At 36.9% G+C, this 14,571-nt stretch overlaps 1 protein-coding gene across 5 annotated transcripts in view; it reads left to right on the top strand.

The window, feature by feature from the left end:
- ROBO1 (roundabout guidance receptor 1) overlaps positions 1-14,571 on the top strand; it is a 441,102-nt gene that overhangs the window by 130,478 nt on the left and 296,053 nt on the right. The gene's annotated exons all lie outside the window — the stretch shown is intronic.

The raw sequence follows: 14,571 nt of genomic DNA, 5'->3' as shown, positions 1-14,571 counted from the left end.
CTTGGCAATCAGTATTTTCTTTAAGAACAACATGCATGTTCTTTTATCAGGTCTGCAGATTAAGAATTTTAATTTATGTTCTTAGGCCTGCCAAAATGTTCTGAATGTTCAATACAATAATTTAAAACCTGTGAATCTATACATATATTTTTTGATTAAATATCTAGCAGTTACTTTTTAGTTTAGAGTCTATGTTTATGTCAACATTGAAGAATAATAGAAATTATCAAATAATCTTAAATTTATTTAGAATTGTGGTTGATTGAACCAAATTAAATATTAATTTAACAACTACTTGTTAATATGTCGGTATTGATTCTGTCTTTGAGAAGTACAATTGTATGTAACTGAACTTTCTGTTTTCTTGTGGTTGGGCTTTAAATTACCATGTCTTCTGGTGTCAGTGTTTTTCCTGGGGTGCGGATCATATTTCTTACTGCCGAAGCCCAGAAATAATAGCTTCACACATCCAGGGTCCCAGAGGCTTATCCTGCCAGGTACTCTGAGAGTAACTGCAGTGCTCCAGACTGGTGTAGACGTGAAGTCCTAAAGCAACAGTGATACTGTTGAAAGCAGTTTTGCTTCCTAATACAATTCATAATTATCTGCATTTATCTCATTGTCTAAATTCCAACCGGTAACCTATCATGCTGACAAATTCTTAGAGGATGCCATGGTTCTATAGGATGTGTGCTTTTCTAGATGATGTTATTTTAAAGGAAGCAATCACTGTAACAAATAGACCAAAAAAAAGTTGAGAAATGGTAAGGAAAAAATCTGCAAATATGTGGCAGCATTTGCATTTCTTTTATATCTAAATGAAAGTGTGTTTAATATCAGTTTTTGAATATGAGATTTTTATTTTTAAAGCATGTCTTTGGTTGTTGTTGCTTTATAGCCATGTCATATTTACAGGTATTTAAAAACTTATGTTCAGAGACTAAACATCTCCAGTTTTCCCAATTGCTAGATATCATCTAATACAGAAACAGAAGTATATAAGCTAGAATTAAAGTTAGCTACCTGTAGTGTGGCATAACATGCATCCTTCTGTTGAATATTAAATTGCAAAGAAGTAACTATTTCCATGATGTTAAAACATTATCATTGAATAGCAATCACTTTTGTAAGTTATTTAATAAGATAATTATAGTTTGCAACGAAACGTACCCACAGTTTTAATGTCAGCCAGGTATATTAAGTCACAAAGCATGGCATTTACAGGTGGGATTTCCATCCTCCAAAAATATCTCTAAGTTATCTCTCACCTTCTAATTGCTTTAACTTTTAAAAAAGGAAGCAGTATGTTTATTCTGTGATTAGTAAAGATCAAAAGGGCACTTACTGTTTTAAAATGGAGTCAGTTAATGACTCCACACTTTGGTGAACACTGGGGTGCTAGTACTGGCACAGACACTGAGAATAAATCGAATTGTGAGTGGGAGGAAAGAACAAATACCTTGGCCCATACTTTGGGCCTGGATGTTTCGGGCATGTTATAACAATTGTCTGTCTAGTCAAGGCTATGGTTTTTCCACTAGTCTTGTATGGATGTGAGAGTTGGACTATAAGGAAAGCTGAGCACTGAAGAATTGATGCTTTTGAACTGTGGTGTTGGAGAAGACTCTTGAGAGTCCCTTGGATAGCAAGGAGATCCAACCAGTCCATCTTAAAGGAAATCAGTCCTGAATATTCTTTGGAAGGACTGATGCTGAAGCTGAAACTCCAATACTTTGGCCACCTGATGTGAAGAGCTGACTGATTTGAAAATACCCTGATGCTGGGAAAGATTGAAGGGGGGAGGAGAAGGGGATGACAGAGGATGAGATGGGTGGATGGCATCACCGATTCAATGGACATGAGTTTGAGTAAACTTTGCTATATTTTCCATCTATATTTGGTATAAAATATGTGTGTATTTTATACCAAATATAGATGGTATAGCTCCAGTATTTTGGTCATCTGATGTGAATAGACGTCTCACTGGAAAAGTCTCTGATGCTGGGAAAGATTGAGGGCAGAAGGAGAAGAGGGTGTCATAGGATGAGATGGCTGGACCACATCACTGATGCAGTGAACATGAACTTGGGCAAACTCCGGGAGATGATGAGGGACAGGGAGGCCTGGCGTGCTGCAGTCCATGGAGTTACAGAGTCAGACACGACTGAGCGACTGAACTGACTGAACTGACATTATTGGTGCCTTTGGGCTTCCTGTTCTTCTCTGTCAATATCTAGACTGTGCCTGCTTCATCCTTTGGTTTTATTTCCTCAGTTTACAAAATGAGTGAAAAGAGACATGATATAAAAAAATAGAAAAATTACTTTTTGGATGGAAATGGCATATTTGTATGTATACATATAAGTATTTATACATATTTATAGTATGAGCTATTTATAAATTTTGGAGATTCGGCCTTTATCGGTAGTATCATTTGCAAGTATTCGCTCCCATTCAGTAGGTTGTCTTTTTGTCAGTGATTTCTTTTGCTATGGATTTTAAGTTTAATTAGGTCAAATTTATTGCCCAGTCATGCCCTCAATCTTTCCCAGCATCAGGGACTTTTCATTGCCCAGTCATGCCCTCAATCTTTCCCAGCATCAGGGACTTTTCCAATGAGTCGTCTGTTCACATCAGATGACCCAACTACTGGAACTATACCATCTATACTTGGTATAAAATATATATGTATTTTATATGAAATATAGATGGAAAATATAGCATATATATATATTTGGAAATGATGTATAAAATAAACACTCTCTGTATTTTATATTTTTGTTTACTGTGTCACATATGAGTTCTACCATTTACCATGTAAGTTGTACCATTAACAAGCATTTGTTATATCCAAGTCAAAAATCCAGAGAATACTTTGTTATACCATCTTTTTGTTCCCACTCAGGAATGAGAATCTTTCATACTCTTATTATTATTATTTTTTTTTTTGTATCTACGTGAAGTGATGGATGCTAAGTAAACTTATTATGGTAATTATTTAACAATATACATAGGTCAGACCATTTTACTACACATCTTAAGCTTGGCATATGTCAATTATATCAGTAAAATTGGGAGGGGAAAATGTTTTTATTGATGTATTGTTGAGTTACACTATTATATTAGTTCCAGACGTATAGTAGCATAGTCATTTGGTACTTTTATAGATTGTACTTCCTTACAAGTTATTGCAAGATAATGGCTATAATTCCCTGTGCTTACAATGTATTCATGTTTCTTATCTATTTTATACATGGTGGTATGTATTTCTAAATCCTGTACTTCTGTTTTGCCTCTGCCTTCTTCCCTCTCCCCATTGATAGTCATTAGTTTGTTTTCTATATCTGTAAGTCTGTTTCTATTTTGCTATGTATATATCCAGGGAAGCCTGGTGTGCTGTAGTCCATGGGGTCACAGAGAGTTGGACATGAAAAATGTATATATCCATTTGTTTTATTTTTAGATTCTACATATAAGTGATATCATAAATTATTTGTCTTTCTCTGATTTATTTCACTGAGCATATTCTCTAGGTACATTAACATCACTGCAAATGGCAGAATTTCTTTTTTTATAACTTAGTAATATTCATGTGTGTGTGTGTGTGTGTGTATGTATTACATCTTCTCTGTCTGTTCATCTATTGATGGGCACTTGGTTGCTTTCATATCTTGGTTATTATAAATAGTAGTGCTGTGAACATTGAAGTGCATGCATCATTTGAATTATGTTTTATTTCAAAATTCCAGGAGTGAAGTTGCTGGGTTCGTACGGTATTTCTGTACTTTCTGTTTTTAGTCTTTAGAGGCACCTCCATATTCTTTTCCACAGCAGATGAACCAATTTATGTTACCACCAACAGTGTAAGAGAGTTTCTTTTTCTCCATATCCTTGCCAACATACAAAGTCTGTCATTTTGATGATAGCCATTCTGACAGGTGTGAGGATATAATCTCAGGTTTTATATTTGCATTTCTCTGATAATTAACACTTTTTTGAGCATCTTTTCATGTAGGTGTTGGCCATCTGTATATCTTTTTTGAGAAAAAAGTCTATTAATTTTCAAACTCAAATCTTCTGCTGATTTTTTATTAGGTTGGTTGTTCTTTTGACACAGAATTTACCATAACTGTTCATATGTTTTGGATATTAGCCTCGTTAATAGCCATGTGTTTGGCTATTAATAGCCATTATTTGCTTGTGTTTTCTGCCATTCAGTAGGTTGTCTTTGCTTTGTCAGAGGTTTCATTTTCTTTGCAAAGCTTCTAAGTTTTAATTAAATCCAAACTTGTTTATATTTGTTTTTACTTATTTTGCTTTATTTATTTTCTCTCTGATTTTTATTTTTACCTTCCTTCTAACTTTGGGCTTTGCTTGTTCTTCTTTTTTCAGTTCTATTAGGTGATAGGTTAGGGTGTTCCTTTGATATCTTTCTTGCTTCTTGAGGAAGGCTTCTATTGCTATAAACTTTTCTCTTAGAACTGCATTTGCTGCATCCCATAGATTTTTGAAAGTTATATTTCCGTTTTCATTTGTCTCAAAGTGTTTTCTAGTTTCCTCTTGATTTCTTCATTGACTAAGTTTTTTCATAGTAAGTTGTTTAGTCTTCATGTGTTTGTTCTTTTCCCATTTTTCTTTCTGTAATTCTAGTTTCTTATCATTGTGGTTGGAAAAACAATATAATTTCTCTCATCTTAAATTTGTTGAGACTTGATTTGTAGCCTAGCATGTGATCTTTCCTAGGGAAGATTCTGTGTGCACGTGAAAAGAATGTGTATTCTGCTGTTTTGGATGGAATATTCTATAGGTATCTTATCAAATTCAGTAGGCCTATTGTGTCATATAAGTACTATTCCTTTGTTGATTTTCTGTCTGGAATGATCTGTATGTTGAATTAAGTGGGGTGCAGAAATCTCCTACTGTTACTGTATTGATATCAATTTTTCCATTTTATATTTGTGGGTAATTGCTTTATATATGTAGGTGCTCCTGAATTGAGTGCATCTGTTTTAGCAAGTATAATATCCATATCTTGTATCAATCCCTCTATCATTTTATAGTGCCCTTCTTTGTCTTTTTTTATAGCTTTTGTTTTTAGGTCTGTTTTGTCTCATGTGAGTATTTTTACCTCCATCTTCTTGTCATTTCTATTTGCATGAAATGTCTTTTTTTCAGTCTCTCACTTTCAGTCTGTGTGTCTTTAGATCTGAAGTGTGTCTCTTGTAGCAGCATATAGATAGGTCTTGATTTTTATTCAGTCAGGTTCCCTGTGTCTTTTGGTTGGAGCATTAAGTCCATGAATGTTTAAAGTAACTATTGATGTGTATTCACTTATTATCATTTTGTTTTCTGGTTGTTTTAAAATTCTTCTGTTTATTAGCTCTTCTTTTTGTTTCCACTTTTGTGATTTGATGATTTTTAGTAGTAAGTTTGTGTTTCTTTCTTTTGAGTTTTTGTGTATCTATTATAGGTTTTTTGTTTGTGGTCACCATTGGGTTCATATATGTTGATATATAACTACATCTACTTGTTTTAAATTGGAAGTTATTTAGGTTCAAGCACATTCTAAAAAAAAAATCTACAGTTTTTACTCCTCTCCCCCACATTTTGTGTATTCAATATTTTGCTTTGCATCTTAATGTTTATCCCTTAACTCTTCCTTATATGTTTACCTTTCCTAGTAGGATTATCCCTTTCCCGTAGATTCTTTTTTTCTTTTTTCTTTCTTGACCACACTGTATGGCTTGTGGGACCTTAGTTAATTGACCAGAAATTGAACTTGTGCTCACAGCAGTGAAAGTGTCAATACTTAAAACACTGGACTACCAGCAAAGTCTCTCCTGTAGATTCTTACTTCTCTACACTCAGAGAAGAAGAAGACCCTTTAATATTTATGGTAGGATTAGTATTGACAAACTAATGTGGTTTTTGTTTGTCTGAGTGTTCTTTATCTCTCCTTTGATAATAAATGATAATCTTGCTGAGAAAAATATACTAGGTTGCATGTGTTCTGTTTCAGCACTTTATATATATCATGCTACACTCTACAATCCTGCAAAGTTTTTGCAGAAAAATCAACTGATAAACTTTTGAGGATTCCCTTGTGTACAACTCTTTGCTTTTGTCTTGCTCCTTTTAGAATTCTCTCTTTCACTTTTGTCATTTTCATTATGATATTTTTTGGTGTGAGTCTATTCAGGTTCATCTTGGTTGTGACCCTCAGTGCTTCTTGTACCTGGATATCTCTTTCCTTCTTCAGGTTCTGGGAATTTTAAGCTAATGCATTTTCAACTCCCTTCTCATTTTCTTCTCCTTCTGGAGAACTTTGGAATGCTTCAGTTCAGTTCAGTTCAGTTCAGTGTCTCAGTCGTGTCTGACTCTTTGTGACCCCATGGGCTGCAGAATGCTAGGCTTCCCTGTTCTTCACCAACTCCCAGAGCTTGCTCAAACTCATGTGATTGAGTTGGTGATGCCATCCAGCCATCTCATCCTCTGTCATCCCTTTCCCTTACTGCCTTCAATCTCCCCCAGGATCAGGGTCTTTTCCAGTGAGTCAGTTCTTTGTATCAGGTGGCCAAAGTATTGGAGCTTCAGCTTCTGCCTCAGTCCTTCCAGTGAATGTTCAGGACTGATTTCCTTTAGGATTCACTAGTTTGATCTCCTTGAAGTCCAAGGGACTTTCAAGAATCTTCTCAAACACCACAGTTCAAAAGCATCAATTTTTCAGTGCTCAGTTTTCTTTATGGTACAACTCTCACATCCATACATGACTTCTGGAAAAAGCATACCTTTGACTAGATGGACCTTTGTTGGCAAAGTAGCATCTCTGCTTTTTAATATGCTGTCTAGGTTGGTCATAGCTTTTCTTCCAAGGCACAAGCGTCTTTTAATTTCACGGCTGCAGTCACCATCTCCAGTGATTTTGGAGCCCAAGAAAATAAATTCTGTCACTGTTGCCATTGTTTCCCCATCTATTTGCCATGTAGTGATGGGAGCAGATGCCATAGTCTTTGTTTTTTGAATGTTGAGTTTTAAGCCAGCTTTTTCACTCTGCTCTTTCGCTTTCATCAAGAGGCTCTTCACTTCTTCTTCTCTTTTCTGCTATAAGTGATATCATCTGCATACCTGGGGTTATTGATATTTCTCCCAGAAATCTTGATTCCAGCTTGTGGTTCATCCAGCCTGACATATCGCATGATGTACTCTGCATAGACGTTAAATAAGTTGGGTGACAATATACAGCCTTGACATACTCCTTTCTCTATTTGGAACCAGTATGTTGTCCCATGTCCAATTCTAACTGCTGCTTCTTGACCTGTACAGATTTCTCAGGAGGCAGGTAAGGTGGTTTGGTATTCCCACCTCTTAAGAATTTTCCACAGTTTGTTGTGATCCACAACAGTCAAAGGCTTTGGTGTAGTCAATAGAGGAGAAGTAGATGTTTTTCTGGAATTCTTTTGTTTTTTTTGTCTGTGATCCATTGGATTTTGGCAATTTGAAGTCTGGTTCCTTTAAAGATCTCTTCAATTGTCTTCTTTTTTAAAGTTTGATTCTCTTTTTGTTTCCTGGTTGGGTGATTTTCATTTTTCTATCTTCCTGATGACTTATGTTCATTCCTTCTAGTTTGTTTTTTGTTTCAGTTATTCTTTATTTCTGAATTCTAAAAATATTTTCTAGTTCCTTGTTAAAATTCTCAGTGTTCATCTATTATTTCCTCTAATTCAGTTAACATTCTCATTATCAATACTTTGAATTCTTTGTCTATTAAATTGTTTATTCTGTTTTATTGGTTTCTTTTTTTTTTTCAGATGTTTTCTCTTATACTCTCATTTGAGACCAGTTCCTCTGCCTTTTCATTTTGCTTAACTTTCTCAGCCTCTGTGAACTTAGGTGAAATAGTTACCTATTGCAGTCTTGAAGGAGCATTTTTATGTAGGACTATCCCTATATAGACTGCATGCTCGCATTGCCTTTGGCGGGACTCAGTTCACATCTTTAATCAGAATGTGCTCTCAAGTATCACCTTGGTAAGTGACGGGGCCGAAAAAGAGGGCCTAAAACTTGAGCCAAGTGTTAGCCGGGACTTCTTTACTCGGTGGCCGTCACAGTCTGTTGGGGCAGGGTCTGATCCCAAGTTGGCTGCAGCCGAACCCTGAGAGTCAGGCTGGGGTTGGCTCTGTTCCTTTTAAGTGTTTGCTTTGCCCTGTCCCTGCATTGGACTGTTGCCCCAGAGCTGGGTGGGGCTGAAGGAAGGGGTGGAGGGAACCCATGCTGGCACTTAGATTGTGTTGGCTACAGACAGAGGTCTGAGCTATCTCTAACATGCTACCTGTGTAGATGCCATTGTTTTTACTTCCTCTGCTCAGATGCAGCCTTGGATGGATCCAAGTCTTTTTTTGTCTCCCACAGCTGACTACTCCACCCATCTTCCACTGACCCTGTCCTGGATGGAGGGCACTTTGGGCCCTCATGAACTCTCAGCATGTATCAGGGCATGATCTGGGATGGAGCTACCGTCATCAGAGTTTTGGGCTGCTTCTGATGCTTGAGGAAGTGCCAGTGATGGCCATTGCTGCCCCATCCAGGCATTGCCCCAGGACTGAGTCACTTCTGTGTCCCGTGCTCAAGTTTTCTCACCAGTTGTGGCAGCTCAAGATCCAGTGCTGCCAGGCCTGTGCCTCGGAGTATGTTGGCCTGGAGTGTTTGTTTGGCTTGGCCTGGGCTGCATACCAGGGTGGTCACAGGAAACCTCTATGCCTGTCCTGTGGGCAAAGCAGCACTTGCGTGCTCCTCATGAGTAGAGTTGAGGCTTCCCAGTGGCCTTTTGTTAGTCCCAGTGGTCCTCCAAGCAGCCAAGAGAACTTGTCTCTCCTGTGTAGGACCCTAGGACTGGAGCATCTAGTCTGTGGCTCTCACCTCTCACTTGCCAGGGTGGGTCTCCGACTGTGTACACTCCCTTTTCCTTTCTATCTTCTCCCAGAGTCACAGGTCCTGACCTGATCACTTTTCTTCCCTTTCTACCCAATTACATGTGGATCTTTCTTACAACCTTGATTGTACAGGAGGAGTCTTTCAGCCAGTTTCCAGTTAGTTATTGGTGAGAATTGTTTCACATATAGATGTATTTTTAGTATGTTCATCAGAGGAGATGAGTTCCACTGAAGTAATTCCTCCTAATATGCTGTTTTGATCAATCTAGGGGCACTATGTATGTGCATGCTCAGTCATGTCCAACTCTATGAGACCCTATGGACTGCAGCCTGCCAAGTCTTCTCTATCCATGGGATTTTCCAGGCAAGAGTATTGGAGTGCATTGTCATTTCTGCCTCCAGGGGATCTTCCCAAGCCTAGGATTGAACACTTGTCCCCTGCATCTCCTGCATTGGCAGGTGGAGTCTTTACCACTGAGCTACCTGGGAAGTCCCCTAAGTATGTTACCTGCCTGGAAATTACTTTTGAAATATAAATGGTTCTCACATTCATCTGCACAATGGAATCACTTGGAGGGCTTCTATAAACTCTTATTTGTGTTCCCCACCCTATTTCACTCTCCTCACCCAAGACTATGAATTAGTGGAGCTGAAGTATGGCCTGACTTTGGAATTTTTAAAGATCCGGGTGATTCTGTTGTCCAGCCACGCTTTGGAATCCCTAGTCTAGATCTTTGAGGTTCAAATGAGAATGGTCACATTCGCAACTTGACTAGCTTGTTTCCTTACAGAAACGTACCTGTAGATAGGTAGCAGAACCTAATATGTGTGTGTGTGTCTGTGTGTGTGTGGGAGTATATGCACACGCATGCTTATTCCCATGCTTAGGTGATGGGAGCAAGTCATACAACATTGTTGCCTTTTCTTACTTTTGCTCTTCTGACTCTGTCCAGTTATCAACTAAGAATGATTTTTATGTAGGCAGATGTGTTCATTGTTGGTATTAGTGGTGGTATTAATTTAAGACCACAATTAAGAAGGAATTCCTCTTCTTTGTTCCCCACCTTTTTTATCCTTTGTGAATATAAGATGAATAAAAATAAGAAGAGTATTTTTAAAACCCTGATAAAATTATTACATGGATCAACATTTTATAATTTAAACAAGTGGAAATATTCATTGAACACTTACCAAAACAACCCTGTTGTTTAGTACTATTATTCCATTTTGCAGCTGAGGAAACTAAAGCAAAGAAAGCAGAGTATAATCCTCTTCTTTATTTTAAATCAAGTTAAAATTCTTGCTACAAGTCAACATACCTATTTGAACATTTTCCTAGTTTTAATAGGGTGAAGGTGGTGTTTGAGTATTATGATTTTTGACAGCCCAGAACGTAACTGGCCAAAAGCAGCTGTTTCTTATAGTCTTAAGTCTCTGAAGGTTTTGATGTCTCGAGCAGTTGAAGATATGTGAATGGTGATGAATAATTACTTTTATCTAACAGGATTAATTGAACATTCATTCTTCCCAGTTTTGAAATTTTGAGAATCACTTCTAAGTGTATGACAAAAGTATGGTCCTTACTTTCTAGAAGAGTCCCAATGCAGAAAAGTTATCTTCCATTGCCAAATAGGTCATCTGAAGCACATCAAATGTTGTATCCAGATTTTTGTTTTAAAATATGTGATTGTTGTTTCTAAAAATGGCTTTGGGCTCAAAAGAAATTATGTTGAGAATTAAAGCAAGTACCACAACACAACCACTGTTTCCTGCTCAAATGAATTTTACTTTATCATCTTTTATGATAACAACGCTAAATGCTGCCAAAGCACAAGTGCCTTTTCCCCCAAGGAAAATGTTGTTTTTTTAACGGATACACTCATGTTTCTGGTTAGTTAAACAAGAGACTTTTCAATTATGCAACTTTTCAATTATGTGACACATTTTTAATCTTCTACTTTATTTTATGCTGGACCTTCTAAGTAGTTCTTCTCACACTATAGGACAATGTATAGATATGACATGCTTTCCAATGAAAGCACTTAAAAATACATCCCGTAAGTACAGATTCATTTTAAAAGTTTAAACCATTCCGAAAAAGAAGGACACCCTTTCTCACTGGTTACAACCCATGCCCATTTGGATTGATTTCCTTTTTCTTTCTTTCTTCCTCTCTCTCTTCCTTTCTTTCTCTCTCCTCTTTTCCCTTCCCTTTCTTTTTTAAATTTAAAATCTCAGCATTTCCCCCATTGTGCTGATCAAAATAATGTCCTTAGCCTTCAAGGAAAGCATGGATGTTTGTACCCATAATTGTCAGCAGCCATATTTTTCTGACTACTGAAGGGAGCTGATTTGTGTCGGCATTAGCACCCCTCAACACTCTAAACCATTCCTTCCTTCTCCCCACCAATGGCAGCTCCCAAACTACCTACTTGCTTCATGTCAAATGCATGCTTGGCTCTGTAATAAATCACTGATGAACAGCCAGCTCTCTGTTTCAGAGGTGCAGCCTGTGAGCATTGATTAATGTGATTCTTCAGGAATGGAACAATGGCTTGTGTGCATATGGACAAGAAAAGCTTGCCCACGGCTATAGATAGCTTTGTTCCATGTGCTCCAGCCTGTCTCCTTCCAGTGTTCCCTTTCTGGGCTTAGCATGGACCTCAGCTAATTGATTAACAGAACCTTTAGGCTGCCTGAGGTGGTCCTAAAACAGGGATGTAATCAGAGGCTTTGAAAGACTCCATTCTTGTCTTTGGGGATTATGGCTGAAAGACACATATGGCCGCCACAATAGGCAGAACAGCAAGTCTTCTTATTTTGGGAAATTTTGGTGAATTTCAGTGATATTTTGCTTCTGTTGTATCATTCTTTTTCTTTAACCCAATTGGTTGTCTTTTTGTAGTTGACAGTTATTTATTTGGACAAAAAATTCATATTAGATTCTTTTTTCATTATTGCCTTTGTTATTGTCCTTCTTTTTATTAATGTGTTAGGAAACCCATATTCAGTTTTAACAGTTGTTCCTAAATACTGAATATCAAGGAGCAGTTGATATAATCAATGAAATTTAATCACAATAAAATATAATCACAAAATTTTGGTCACAAAATACAACTCTGTTTATCCTTTAATATCTAAATAGCTTATATTTTATCAGAAGAGTGAGAAATATTAAGTAAGCTTTGAAGAGTATTCAGTATTTCTTCAGTATTGTTTATTTTTGAAATGTAAGTCATTGGTTTTTTTTTTCATTTCTTTAAATTTTTAAAAATAAGTCAAAGTATACATGGAACAGTGATTGTGCTTAATCGCTCAGTCGTGTCTGACTCTTTGTGACCCCATGGACTGTAGTCCTCCAGGCTCCTCTGTCCATGGATTCTACAATTCAGAATACTGGAGTGGGTAGCCCATTCCTTTCTCCAGGGTATCTTCCCAACCTAGGGATCTAATCCAGGTCTCCTGCATTGCAGGCAGATTCTTTACTATCTGAGCCACCATGGAAGCCCTATAATGGTAATAATAATGGTAGATTAATTGCCATTTTTACTTATTTTTCATAGCTTTGCTCTTTTTTGATTATCAGATATCTTTGAGATTGAAAGATGTGTTAAGTGTGTGTATGTGTGTGTATGCTTAGTTGCTCAGTCTCGTCTGACTTTTTTGGGACCCCATGGACTGTAGCCCTCCAGACTCCTTTGTCCATGGAATTTTCCAGGTAAGAATACTGGAGCGGTTTGCCATTTCCTATTCCAGGGGATCTTCCTGACCCAGGGATTCAACCTGCACCTCCTGTGTCTCCTGTGTTGGCAGGGGATTGCGTTGGCTGAGGGAAATGTTAATGTAGGTTCTTATTTTGTTTGTTTTTTTAATAGCTAGAATTATATATTATTTTACTTTGACCTTTAGATTTATAGGTAAACAAACTGTTTTTTAAAGGCAAAAAACTAGATTTAGCTAAGTGCTGAAAAGATGAAAAATTTCTGGTAAAATCTTATTTCTTGGTATTCTGGAAATATGACTAGAAGTTTTATAGAAGATCTCTTCTCTCCTTTTATGAGCAAGAGAGCTAAAGAGAACTAGTTATGTCAGTTTAGAATTAGTGAGCAGTGAGGAAAAGAGCTGAAGCCCTTTTATGGTCTTTCACATATTAATTCATGATCTGTAAGCTTCTCTTTTTCAAAAGAGAGAAGTTTGTCATACAAGATCCTAGAGAAAAATCTGTCATAAAATGTTCTAGAGGGAAAAATTAGGTACTTTTTCACTTATACAGGAGAGATTTTTTTTCCCCTGAAGTGTAATCTGTTGTTTTAACTTTGAAATGATTATTATTCAAATTAAAATTTATAATACTTAATTCTTAAATCTGTCCAAGAAAATTATTTATAATTTATTAATAATATATATACTTGAGAAGGAAATGGCAACCCACTCCAGTATTCTTGCCTGGAGAATTCCATGTGCAGAGGAGCCTGGCAGGCTACAGTCCATGGGGTCACAAGAGTTGGACACAACTTAGTGACTAAGCCAATCAACCAACCATATATACTTAAGGCATGAAATTAATGTTAATAAAGAGCCTATACATGAGACCTGACAGTGATTCTATGACAAATGTATTCAGAATTTTAATTTGAAACATCAAGAACCTGTCTCCTTAAGGAGCTGTGCTTGCCCCAGTGGTAATGGGCAAGAATGGGATAAGGAGGGGCTAGATGTTTCAGGGATTCTTTGCTGGTGCGGGAATGAGATTTTCTTTTCATGATGTCTAGGAGATTAAGGTTGGGAGGAAAAACTTAGGGTAATAGCAGTTGACCTGATGGAGTAGAGGACTGTGGGAAACTCCACCCCTGAGAGTGAAGTGGGAAGAAGAATTCCTAGGACTAGATAATGATACCATATAAGAGATATGAGGAAACTCAGAGATGTATAAATTAGGAAAGGTTTCAGCTAAATGGTCCAGTTACACGTAAAATTCAAGAGAACCAAGCTCTTCCAAAATATTAACTAAGTGCTTTCTCTAGTGATCTATCCACTGAGAATATTACAGTCATTTAATTTGATTGACTTAAAGTTAGACTTTTTAGTCTTTTATTTTGGCACTCAAAATAATAGAAATTGATGCTGCTGCTAATAATAATTATAGTAATAATAATAACTTAATAATAATAGTGATAAACATTTCTTGAGCAATTACTATTACCACTCATTGTACTAAACAGTTTATATATTTTTTCCTGTTGTTCCTTATAATACAATGCAGAATTTATTGTGATCCCCATTTTAGTTGGAGGCTTTAGAGGGGTTATCCAGCTTGCCCAAGTTGGTTATGTGGCCAGTGTCTTCTCAAACCAGATCTGTCTCCTGGAGTCCACACTCTCACCATTAGTTATCTCAACCAGTGTCTCGTTAGCTATCTAAATAACCAAACTTACAATTTTTTCCATCGAGGCATGATTTGTATCACACCTATTTAGAGGTGTCAACCTCCATGAGAGTCAGAAGTGAACTGATTTTTTAGCCTGTCTCAAATGAAAACAAATTTTTTCTTAATTTAATTCACTTTTTTATTCCCCAATATTTATTGCACCAGGCATTTTACAGCTTGTCAGATGCATACTATGTTAAAAAGATAACATGC

The sequence above is a fragment of the Cervus canadensis genome, chromosome 27, assembly GCF_019320065.1.
Source record: "Cervus canadensis isolate Bull #8, Minnesota chromosome 27, ASM1932006v1, whole genome shotgun sequence".
Classification (NCBI taxonomy): Eukaryota; Metazoa; Chordata; class Mammalia; order Artiodactyla; family Cervidae; genus Cervus; species Cervus canadensis.
Note: the sequence above shows the minus strand (reverse complement) of the source record. Positions and strands in the feature narration are given on the sequence as shown.